Genomic DNA, 12,647 nt, shown 5'->3' on the forward strand with positions numbered 1-12,647 from the left:
GAGGGAGGCAGCGCGGAGGCATAAACATGGAGACTTCGGGAGTGGAAATGGAGTGTGTGTGTGTGTGTGTGTGTGTGTGTGTGTGTGTGTGTGTGTGTGTGTGTCATAGTTTGCTCATTACTTACAGTCTCATTGAAATCTACTCACTCCTCTCGCCCCACTTTCTCTCTCTCTCTCTCTCTCTCTCTCTCTCTCTCTCTCTCTCTCTCTCTCTCTCTCTCTCTCTCTCTCTCTCTCTCTCTCTCTCTCTCTCTCTCTCTCTCTCTCTCTCTCTCTCTCTCTCTCTCTCGAAATCTACCTTAAAATATGTGTTAATGGGATCTTCTTGCAATTAAAGAAGGACAAGGAAGAGGAGGAGGAAGATGACGAGAGAGAGAGAGAGAGAGAGAGAGAGAGAGAGAGAGAGAGAGAGAGAGAGAACAGAGGGAAGTATAAAGCGTGGAAAATGAACTCATGGTTTAAAATGGTGTTAATATTGTGTTAGCGTGCGTGGTGGTGGTGGAGGTGGTGGTGGTGGAGGTGGTGGTGGTGGAGGGGCGGGACACCGTGACCACCACCAGGACACTACTGTATGGCACGTACAGGTAGCGAACTCATTAGGCCAAATGGCTTCCACACCTCACCTGGCCACGCCATAACGAGCTGTCGCCACACCTGTCCGCGGCCACCTGTCCCACCTGTCTCACACACACACACACACACACACACACACACACACACACACACACACACACAACTGCACAGCCTGGACTAAAACATTTGCAGACGTACACCTGCTTTCTTTTTCTTATCCTCCTCCTCCGCCTCCTCCTCTTTCTCCTCCTCCTCCTCCTCCTCCTCCTCCTCCTCCTCCTCCTCCTCCTCCTCCTCCTCCTCCTGTTGCACAGTAAAATATAGGCGCACGGTATCTCGGGTAACATTCACAATTGGCTTGTGGACTGGCTCTCTGAGCGGAAACAGAGTAGTTCTAAACGATGTTTCATCAAACTGGCTCGATGTCAGAAGCGGCGTACCTCAAGGAGCAGTGCTTGGCCCCATGCTCTTCTTAATATATGTTAATGATATCGATGATGGGCTCACTTGCAAAGTATCTAAATTTGCTGATGACACAAAAATCGCTAGTAAGGTAACTACGACACTCGACGAAGAAGCATTACAATCAGATCTAGATTGACTTGCACGTTGGGCCAATCAATGGCAAATGAAATTTAACGTTGACAAATGTAAAGTATTACACATTGGAAACAATAACAATTTTCTGCAGTAAGTAAAGGGAAGGATCTTGGAATTACTATATCAAGCGATTTAAAGCCCCATCAGCGTTGTTCAAAGGTAGTTAAAACCGCAAACAAATTGATTGGCTTCATCGGACGAGTCTGTAATAATAAATCGGAAAAAGTAGTATTAAAACTGTTTAATTCGCTGGTTCGACCCCGTCTAGAGTACTGTGCACAGTTTTGGTCTCCCTGTTTCAGAAAAGACTTTGCTGTCCCTCATCTTCCACCTTTGATTAGATAGATAGTGTAGCTTGTCACAAACAGCCTCGTAAGGACCATCAGGTCTGTTGTTGTTTGTTCTTCCTTTGTGTTTCTTTGTGTTCCTCCTCACTTCACGCAAGTGACACCATAGCTTAGCTTAGCTCTCTACACACAAACAATTCAAACACACACACCTCCAGCACGCCGGGGGTATACAAATAAGGTGCCCGATAAACAATAATTACACCAGAACACCTAACGAACCCCCACCATGCAACTGTACACTCCTACTGTCTTTCCTATTCCCCACCTGTACCTCACCACTGACCCACCTCCTCTTCGAACTATACCCTTGATGAAAAAAAGACACACACACACACACACACACACACACAATGTGTGGGGGGGGTGAAGGGGGGTAGTAAATAGATAGATAGATACTGGTAATAACAACAATATCAACCGATTACAGCATTACAAAAGCATTATACCTATTAAAATGGTCTCTCTCTCTCTCTCTCTCTCTCTCTCTCTCTCTCTCTCTCTCTCTCTCTCTCTCTCTCTCTCTCTCTCTCTCTCTCTCTCTCTCTCTCTCTCTCTCTCAAAAAACAAAGAGAGGAACCAGAAACAAAGAGGGAAACAGATGCCGCGCCGAAAACATTCGGCCATTCGGTCCTGCCATCCCGGACTCGACAAACGCAGCTTTGCGCCGTCACGGTGTATACGATTAATTTAATATTCCCGTCTGGAGTTGTTCTGCAGTTGTCTGGAGTTCCCGCCCTCCCCCGCCTCGGCGGTGCTGGGGAGCGTCAGGGAGCCCAAGGTCTCCCTGGCGAGCGTCGCGGGGCTCAGGGGTTCCGGCAGGGCGTCTCGGCTCCCTCGGGGCGTCCATGGCGGTGCCGTAGATCCCGGGTGTCCAGGGGCGGGGGAGGGAGGGCGTTTGGTGTTGTGTGTTGGTATGGGCGGGTCTTTTCTGGGGTGAAGGAGACTCATTCGTATCAGCACACGGCACCAAGGAAAGGCGATTTCAGAACAACTCCACGACAGGGATATTACAGGTGAAAAACACCGAAAATAAGGAAAACAAACTGAAAGAACATCAGAAATAGGATAATACAGGAGAGGAATTCCAGGAAATAGATAAGATAGAAGCACAGATGAGAAAAAGCAAAACAAATAAACAAAAACACAAAAATCCAGCTTGAAGGCCTTTGGTGTGGTATATTGGTATGGCTGAGCCTTCTTTGGGGTGAAGGAGACTCCGCTGTAGCAAGATACGGCACCAGGTAGAGGCGGTGTAGATACTCTACACAACATTGTCACACGACAAATTAAGAAAAATAACACCGGAGACTGGATGATACAGAAAAGGAATGCCAGAAAAAAGAAATCAGATACAAAACACAACATTAGCAAAACGAACAACTAGGACTAAGGACTTTGGTGTGGTATGTTGGCACGGGCGAGGCTTCTCAGGGGTGAAGGAGACTCGTCTGTAGCAGGATACGGCACCGAGAAAAGTCGATATAAAACAACACCAGAAAAAGGAAAATGAAGAAAGAGAAAACCACCACAAGGAAAATACAGAAAAAAGAACACGATAGAAACACAACATCTTAAAAAGGAAAAAGTCATCATCCACATTTTGGGCTCTCAATGGGATGCTGACGCTGACTTAACTGTCGGGGTGGGATGCTGACCCTGACTTAATTGTCGGGGTGGGATGCTGACCCTGACTTAATTGTCGGGGTGGGATGCTGACCCCAGCTTGAATGTTGGGGTGGGATGCTGACCCCAGCTTGAATGTTGGGGTGGGATGCTGACCCTGACGTAAATGTCAGGGTGGGATGCTGACCCCAGCTTGAATGTTGGGGTGGGATGCTGACCCCAGCTTGAATGTTGGGGTGGGATGCTGACCCTGACGCAAATGTCAGGGTGGGATGCTGACCCTGACGTAAATGTCGGGGTGGGATACTGACCTTTAAAAGAAGGAAAATGAGTTGTTGCGATGTCTTAGTTTTATCGACAAAGGAATCAACGTTTTGGAAACAAAGAAAGGAAAATATGGTTTTGAGTTGGTTTAGTTTTATCGACAAAGGAATCGACGTTTTGGAAACAAAGAAAGGAAAATATGGTTTTGAGTTGGTTTAGTTTCATCGACAAAGGAATCGAAGTTTTGGAAACAAAGGAAGGAAAATATGGTTTTGAGTTAATTTAGTTTTATCGACAAAGGAATCAACATTTTGGAAACGAAGAAAGGATAACGAGTTATTGCGACGGTTTTTTTTACCGACAAAGGACAAAGATACGGCACCAGGTTGAGGCGATGTAGATCACACAACATTGTCACACGACAAATTAAGAAAAATAACACCGGAGACGGGATAATACAGAAAAGGAGTACCAGGAAAAAGAAATCAGATACAAAATACATTAGCAAAACGAACAGTAAGGATTAAGGACTTTGGTGTGGTATGTTGGCACGGGTGAGCCTTCTCTGGGGTGAAGGAGACTCAGCTGTAGCAAGATACCGCGTCACGAACAGGCGATGTAGATACTCCACACCACACCAGTACACGGGAAATAAGGAAAAATGACACCGGAGAAAGGATAATGCAGAAAAAGAATACCAAGAAAAGATCACATAGAAACAACATCAACAAAGGGAAAACAACAACAACAACAACGACAACGACAACGACAAAGTATATAAATATTAATCCAGCACACAGGCGTTTGGTGTGGTATGTTGGTACGGGCGAGGCTTCTCTGGGGTGAAGGAGACTCGTCTGTAGCAGGATACGGCACCAAGAAAAGCCGATATAGAAACAACACCAGAAAAAGGAAAATCAAGAGAGAAAACCACCACAAGGAAAATACTGAATGAAGAACACCAGAAAAAAGAATACGATAGAAACACAACATCTTAAAAAGGAAAAAGTCATCATCCACATTTTCGGCTTTCAAAAACATGAAGAAAATGACGAGTGGGTCTCTTCCTTGGTGAAAGAGGCTCACCCGGACCAAAGGACAACACAAGAAGGGGATGAAAATAAGAACATAAAGAAAAGAGCAAAGCAGAGAACAAAAAGAAAAGAAAACATCAAAGAAGAAAAGAAAAAGGAAAAGAAAAGAAAGGAAAGAATAAAATAAACTAATAAATAAGTAAATAAATATATAAATAAATAACCTTACAACTAAATATTTAATCAGCTCCTTCACTAATTAACTATATGTCTCATTGAAGAGAAGAGACCTGTTAGACCAAAAGTGAAGAGAAAAAAGATAAAGTTTAACAAAAACACCGAAAACATTTGATGAGGAATAGAAGGAAATGAATGTCACCCTAAATACGCGGCCATGTCTCCCGTTCTCTTTATATTGCTTAGCCTCGACGAAAGAAAAACTCTCTCTCTCTCTCTCTCTCTCTCTCTCTCTCTCTCTCTCTCTCCACACCCGTCCACTTGGTATTCCTCCTTTTTAATCTCGTCCACTTTTCCTCATCCTCCTGCTCATCCTTTTGTGTGTTTTCTCATAATTAACTTAGTAATTACCTGTAATCATATTTTCCTTTCTTTTACATTTTTTCGTCTTCTTTTTCCGCTTGTTCCTCCTCTTCTATCCTGTCACCTCCGCCTTCTGCTTCTCTTCTTTAATTCTATGTTAATTTTACGATATAATTACCTTGATGTGGTTTTAATTATCATTTACTTACCTGTTCTTCGCCTCGTTTATTCCAATTCACGGCTTGTCTCTTCCTTTTGTTTTCTCATCTTCGCCTTTTTCTTCATTGTTTTCTTGAAGCACGCGTTTATCCTCACTTATGTTTTCCTCTTCCTCCTCCTCCTCCTCCTCCTCCTCTTGTTTTCTTCATGTTCTCGTTATTGTTTTTTGTTTTGTTTTTTGTCCTCATTCTTGTTCTTTTATCTACATTTTCCTCCCTGTTTTTTTCTTTCTGTTTTTCTTCTCTTATTCTTGTCCTTTTCCTATATTATCCTCCTCCTCCTCCACCTCCTTCTCTTCTTCTTCTTCTTCTCGGGCTTAGATAAATGGCAGAAATGGAGGGATGGATAAGACGAACAAGGAAACACTGATAAGAGAATGGGAGGAAATGAATAGACGGAATAAAATGTAACAAACGATTATATAAGTTTTTGTTTGTTTGTTTAAGACAATACTCTATGGAACATTATTTGAACTTTTTTTTTTTACGTGTTTGTTGAGAAGAAAAAAAAAGAAATGGCCGTAGATATAAAGACTAAAATATGTGGATAGGACGAAGGAAAAGATACAAATAAAGAAGAATAACAAGAATAGAAGAAAATGGGAGGTAGGGAAGAAGAGGGAAACAAAGGGAAAGAGAGAAGGAAAAATAGTGCTCTAGGATGTAAAAAAAAAAAAAAAAGTAGAGGAGACATACTAGCCACACCTGCAGCCTCTCCTCCTCCTCCTCCTCCTCCACCTCTTCCTCCTCCTCCTCTTCCTTGCCGCCTCGTGTATACTGTTCGTCAGGTGGACAGGACAATGGCTAGGCGGAGGAGGAGAAGGAGGAGGAAGTGGAGGAGGAGGAGGAGGAGGAGGAGGCGCCGCTAATGCTGATGTGCCTCGCTTACTACCATTGTTACCGCAGCCCACACGCCCACACACGCCCACACACGCCCACACACACACACACACACACACACACACACGCACACACCTGTTTGAGCACTACTTCCTCGTTCACTTTTTTTTCGTCTTTTGTTTTGATTTCGTTTGTTTGTTTGTTTGTTTGTGTTTTCTTTTCGTGGTCGTTGGTGTTTGTTTTCCTTTCTATTTTTCCTCACCCTATTTTTTTTTTTTTTTTATTTCTTGATTCTTCTGTTTTTGACACTATTTTTTTCTATTTCCTTTTCCTATTATTTTTTTCCCTTAATTTTATATATGTTCTTATTCTTCACATTGTCATTTTTTACGTTTTCTTCTATTCTTTTATTCCTCGTTCAATGTCAATATCCTCCATCTTCTCCCCAACCTCATCCTTCACTTTCTTGCTTTTTTCCTTTTCTCCTCTTCCCTCTTTTCTCCTCTTCTCACCTCTCCTCCTCTAATCTTTTCTCCACTTCCACCTCCTCCACTTCCACACAGCTCTCTTTCCCTCCACACCATCACCATTACCACCTTTCCTCTCTCTTTCCTTTTTTCTCCAGATTGAGGGAGGGAATGATAACTCAGGTGTGCGCCCGGCTATTTTATCTTACCTGGCGTGTACGTGAGAGTAATTCGAGCGCGCACATGTAGGAGCTGTGGGCGTGTGTACGTCAGGGTAGGCATATGTGTACGCGTGTGTAGGTGTCAGAGATAGAGGGGAACACACGGCGAGGGCATGCATAAGTGAGTGTCGGCGGCTCTGTGTGTGTGTGTGTGTGTGTGTGTGTGTGTGTGTGTGTGTGTGTGTGTGTGTGTGTGTGCTCGCCTTCCCCCATCTCTCCCTCCTCAATTCCTATCTTCTGTGTGTGTGTGTGTGTGTGTGTGTGTGTGTGTGTGTGTGTGTGTGTGCGCGCGCAATTACACACACACACACACACACACACACACACACACACACACACACACACACACACACACACACAGGTAAGAGGAGGGAGGGATTACCTGTGGTCGGCCAAACACAAAGCTTCTACGGTCCTCTTTGGGATTTGTGAGGAAAGAAAAGAAGTTTAAAAGCGCCGTGTCCTGATTTTAGAGAGATTGCCCTTGTACGGTACAGTTAAGAAGTAGTAGTAGTAGTAGTAGTAGTGGTAGTGGTAATGGTAGTAATAGTAGTAGTAGTAGTAGTAGTGGATGGGAGGACGAGGAGGAGTAATAGAAATAGCCGTGTGTTTTAATTTGATTTATATAAGGATTTTTTTTGTTTGTGCAAGATATGATAATAATGATAATGATAAGAAGAACAAGAACATGAAGAACAAAAACGAGAAGAACAAGAACAAAAGCAAGAACAAAAAGAACAAATGCGAGAATAAAAAGGAAAAAGAAAAAAAAAGAAAGCCACACCAAGTAAGATTAAACAAGATATAAAAAGAAAACATTCACACAGACAGACAGACAGACAAACAAACTTAACCAACACACAAACAAACAAACACACAAACACAAAACACCATAAATTAACGTCAGGGACAATAGAAAACGGTGACAATGTAGCCAAGTAAAAAAAAATAGATAAATAAATATATAAATCTTTCTGAAGCAATGAAAAAAAAATAATACAAAAAAAATAATAAAAACGATCAGTCAAGTGTGTCGGTTTGACGGTCTCGCACAGCCCATCAATCACTGCCTTGGGGGGGAAGGGGAGAGGGAGGTGAAGGGGAGGTGAAGGTGATGGAAAGGGGAGGGGACAGTGAGGGAAATGGAAGGGACAGGAAGGTATGAAAGATAGGAAGATAAGAGGGAAAGGAGGCGAAGGAGGGAAAAGGAAAAGATGAGAAAAGGAAGGGGAAAATGAGGGGAGGTGTAGGTTCGTGAGGTATAGTTGGGAGCACATTCTAGAGCTTCGCGTGGCCACAGTGCACATCTCTGTACCATTGGCCCTTGAGCCTGTGGTAGGTGAGGTTGCCATTACCCCGGGACACAAGGTCAATGCAACCACCGAGTTACCACAGTTTCCCTTACCCACGTTTCCCCAGGCACCCATTCATCCACCATTCTGAAAGGAAGGATGAACACCTGGATGAGCTGCGCGCCGACTACCCAAGCCGGGATTCGAACCCAGACCCACATTCGTAGTTAGGCACACTAATCACTGCACCATGGATTCGTGGTTCATGGGAAGGGGATAATGGGAAGGGAAGGGATGAGAAGGAAAAGGATGTAAGGGAGACGGTGAACAAAGATTGGAAGGGAGGGAAGAAAACGATATATTTTTCAATTTCTTCCCATCACCCCGTCATCCTCCTCCTCATCTTCCTCCCTATCTCCCCTTCACTTCATCACTGACGCTCTACCTAAACCATTTATTCTCCCCTTCCCTTCACCGCTCTTGTTGCTCACCCCCTCCCCTTAACCTCCCCTACAGAGGCACCCAAGAGCAGTAGGAGGAAGGGGAGGAAGGGTGAAGAGGGAGCGACGGCGGCGGCGGTGGTGGGGGAGGACTCCTGCTGGCACTGAAGGGAGGGCTTAGAAAGGGAAGGAAAAAAAGTGAGGGAAAAAACGAAGGGAAGAAAAATTGGTTGAGATTCTGACTTGGCTGATTCTGATGTTATTTTTTACACACACACACACACACACACACACACACACACACACACACACACGCACTAATCCGCCGCCGCCGCCGCCGAGGACCACAAAATTAAGATGGTTTTCGATAACATTTACGGTTTCTTCACGTCATCAGGGATTTTTCGGCGGCGCGGGGCCTTTCTTCTTCTGCTGCCTCTTCTTTTTCTTCTTTATCTTTTTCTTCTTTTCTTGTTTCTTTCATTTTACCTCTTCTGTTTCTTGTTTCATTTCGCCATCATCTTCGTCTTCTTCTTCCTCCTCTTCTTCTTCGTCTACTTCTTTTTCTTGTTTCTTTCCTTTTACCTCCTCTATTTCTTGTTTCATTTCGTCATCACCCTCTTCTACTTCTTTTCTTCTTTCTTCTCCTTCTTCTTCTTCTTCCTCTTCTTCTTCGTCTACTTCTTTATCTTGTGTTTTTCCTTTTTTCTCGTCTCCTTTTCCTCTTTTTGTTCTTTCATTTTACTTCTTCGTCTTATCTTAGTTCATCATCGTTATTATTATCATGAATTATTTGCCGTTTAGTAGTGATGATGATGATGATGATGATGATACGGAGGAGGAGGAGAAGGAAGAGGAAGAGGAGGAGGAGGATTTGTCGTTCTTCTCATTCTTTTCTCATATTTCCTCTCCACTCACTTTTTTTTTTCTCTCCATTCCTCTCACACAATGACTCCTCCTCCACTTTTCTCCACCTCTCCACCTCATAACTTCACTCTCTCCATTTTATTTCCCACCGCCACATTATCTCTCTCTCTCTCTCTCTCTCTCTCTCTCTCTCTCTCTCTCTCTCTCTCTCTCTCTCTCTCTCTCTCTCTCTCTCTCTCTCTCTCTCTCTCTCTCTCTCTCTCTCTCTCTCTCTCTCTCTCTCTCTCTCTCTCTCTCTCTCTCTCTCTCTCTCTCTCTCTCTCTCTCTCCACATAATCTGCCTCCAAATAAAGAAAAATAAACAAAGTGAGAAGAAAGAAAAGGAAGGGAAAAAAAGGAAGGGAAGGGAAGGGAAGCGAAAGGGAGGAAACATAATTTGGAAGAGATGGGAAGTGATGAAAGGGAGGGGAAGGTTTGGAGAAAAGAAAAGGAGAGGAAAGTAAAGGAAAAGGAAGGGAAGGGAAGGAAAGGAAAGGAAAGGAAAGGAAAAAGAAGGGAAGGGAAGTAAGGAAGAGGAAAAGAGATAGATAATGGTGAAGGGAGGGAAGGATTGAAGGGAAGGAAATGGAAAGAGATGGGAAGCAGTGAAGGGAAGAGGAAAGATGGGAGGGGAGGGAAGGGACGGGAGGTTGATGAGGAGAGGAGACGGTGGTGATGGGAGGGAAGGGAAGGGAAGGGGGAAGAGGTGCGTGGGAACAGGTCACTTCCCCCCCTCCTCCCCTACCCTTGCCTCACCCTTAACCCCCCCCCCCCCCCCCCCCGAGGTCGTGGCTAGCCAGGGACGACTTTCAAGATGAGGAATCACGTTGCATTACACCAAGAGCTTAAATACAGGCACGACCCCCCCCCACCCACCCACCCTTACCCGTTCCTTCCCTGCCCTTACCTTGCCTTACCTTACCTTACCTTACCTAGCGCTCCTTTTCCTTACCTCCAATGCCTCTTCTCTATCTTTCTCTCCCTTCCTTAATTATCCATGCCATTTCCCTCTATTCCCTACCTTCCCTTCCCTTCCCTTCCTTCCCTTCCCTTCCCTTCCCTACCTTCCCTTCCCTTCCCTTCCCTTCCCTTCCCTACTTTCCCTACCTTTCCTTCCCTTCCCTACCCTACCTTCCCTTCCTTTCCCTTGGTTTTGTTTCCCTTCCCCTACCTTACCTTGCCTTGCCTTACCTTTCTTTCCATGCCCTCTCTTCCATTCCCATCCCTTCCCTTCCCAGTCCTTCCCTTCCCTTTCCCTCCTCCCCTTCTCCCCCCCCTACTCCCCCCCTCCGTCTCCTGTCCCCTACACCTCCATGGAATCGGATTCATTTCCAGGGGGATCGAAATCACAACCTGAGAATCGCCTTTTACCTGCCTTATATTTCACCTGCAATTAATTTATCACCTTTAGCTGTGTTAATTAATGAAGTAAGAAGAAAGCAGCAAGGCGAGGTTGTGATATTTGGCGAGAGAGAGAGAGAGAGAGAGAGAGAGAGAGAGAGAGAGAGAGAGAGAGAGAGAGGGGGGGGGGGGGATACTCGCCATAGAGCACGAGGGGGGCGGGGCAACAGGTCAGCCTGGGTCGTGAGAAGGCAGCCAGTCCTCCTCCTCCTCCTCCTTCTCCTCCTCCTTCGCCCTTTACACTCCACTTCCCTCCTTGCTTCGCTCTTAAACCTCCCTGCCTTCCTCAGCCAATCCTCCTCCTCCTTCTCCTCCTTCTTCATAATCAACTACTGCAAGTCCGGTCCTTTCTTCTGCCCTTTCTTCTATTCTCTTCCCTTCATCATTCTCAAAGGAGGAGGAGGAAGAGGAGAGGGAGGAGGGGAAGGAGGAGGAGGAGGGGGGGGGAACAGTACATAATTGACTCCTTTTCTAATCACATTATGAACCACTAATGAAGCAGCTGGCGAAGCACGAGACAATTAGAATCAACGAAGCCGAGCGAACCGGCGCCTCAAAGGAAGGAGGAGGAGGAGGAAGAGGAGGAAGGAGGAGGAGGAGGGAGATCAGCTGACCGCCACCAAACAAAAGCGAATCGTCTTGGGCTTGAAAAGAATAAAAAAGATAAACATCTCAGTATTCTCCTCCTCCTCCTCCTCCTCCTCCTCCTCCTCCTCCTCCTCCCATTGTCCCGCCGCCATTTGCATAGAGCGAGTCTCAGTAATTTTGTTTTGGTCGGTAAACTTTGTGTTCGCCGACCCGCTTGTTGTTGTTGTTGTTGTTATTGTTGTTGTTGTTGTTGTTGTTGCTGTTATTGCTGTTGTTGTTGTTGTTGCTGTTGGTAGTGGTGGTGGTGGTTGCAGTAATGATGGCAGTAAAACAATAATGATAATAATAAAAAGAAGAGAAAGAACAAGAGAAAGAACAAGAAAGAGAAGAAAAGGAAGAGGAGGAGGAGGAGGAGGAGGAGGAAGATAAAGATAAGAAAATGGAAAAAAAGGGAAACAAAAAGACATCATTAACCTAAATAGCGCCACATCATTCTCAACTTCCCACTTCCATCACCACCACGGCACCACCATCACCACATCCACCACCAAACACCCGAATAGACCAACATCAACATCAACAACAACAACAGCATCAACAACAATTCATGCATACATATAAAGGAATCAAGAACCATTTCACTAACACCACCCTTCACGATAATGACTCCTGTAAACCCATTCCTTGTCACCCATTTCTTGTCACCCATTTCTTGTCACCCATTTCTTGTCACCCATTTCTTGTCACCCATTTCTTGTCACCCATTTGGCTTCACCCATTCCTTTGTACCCATTTCTTTCCATCCATTCCTTTACATCTATTCCTTTATACCCATTCCTTTGTACCCATTTCAATAATACAAAACCAAAAGGAATACTTACCCATTTAAAATTTCGACTTCATTTAAGAGAGAGAGAGAGAGAGTCGTGAAGGGCAGGTAAGGGAGGTCAAAGGTGAGACTAGTGACCTCCTTGCCTTGTTGACCGCGGCGAGGAGTCAGATTTGTCCTTTTTTGGAGGAGGAGGAGGAGGAGGAGGAGGAGGAGGAGGAGGAGGAGGAGGAGGAGGAGGAGGAAACAACAAAGAGGATGAAGGCGGAGTAAAAAAAAAAAAAAAGAGAGTGAAGAAGGAATTGAAGACCAAAAAGAAAAGTAAAGAAAAAAAAGTATTGATTATAAGAAAAAAAGAAACGAAGGAAAAAAAAAGAGTAAAGAGGAGAAGGATAAATTTGATGGTGATGAGAAAAGAAGAAAAGAGAAAAAGGAGAGAAGTAAAAGAAGAAAATAGAACG

This window comes from Eriocheir sinensis, chromosome 48, assembly GCF_024679095.1.
Source record: "Eriocheir sinensis breed Jianghai 21 chromosome 48, ASM2467909v1, whole genome shotgun sequence".
In the NCBI taxonomy this organism is placed as follows: Eukaryota; Metazoa; Arthropoda; class Malacostraca; order Decapoda; family Varunidae; genus Eriocheir; species Eriocheir sinensis.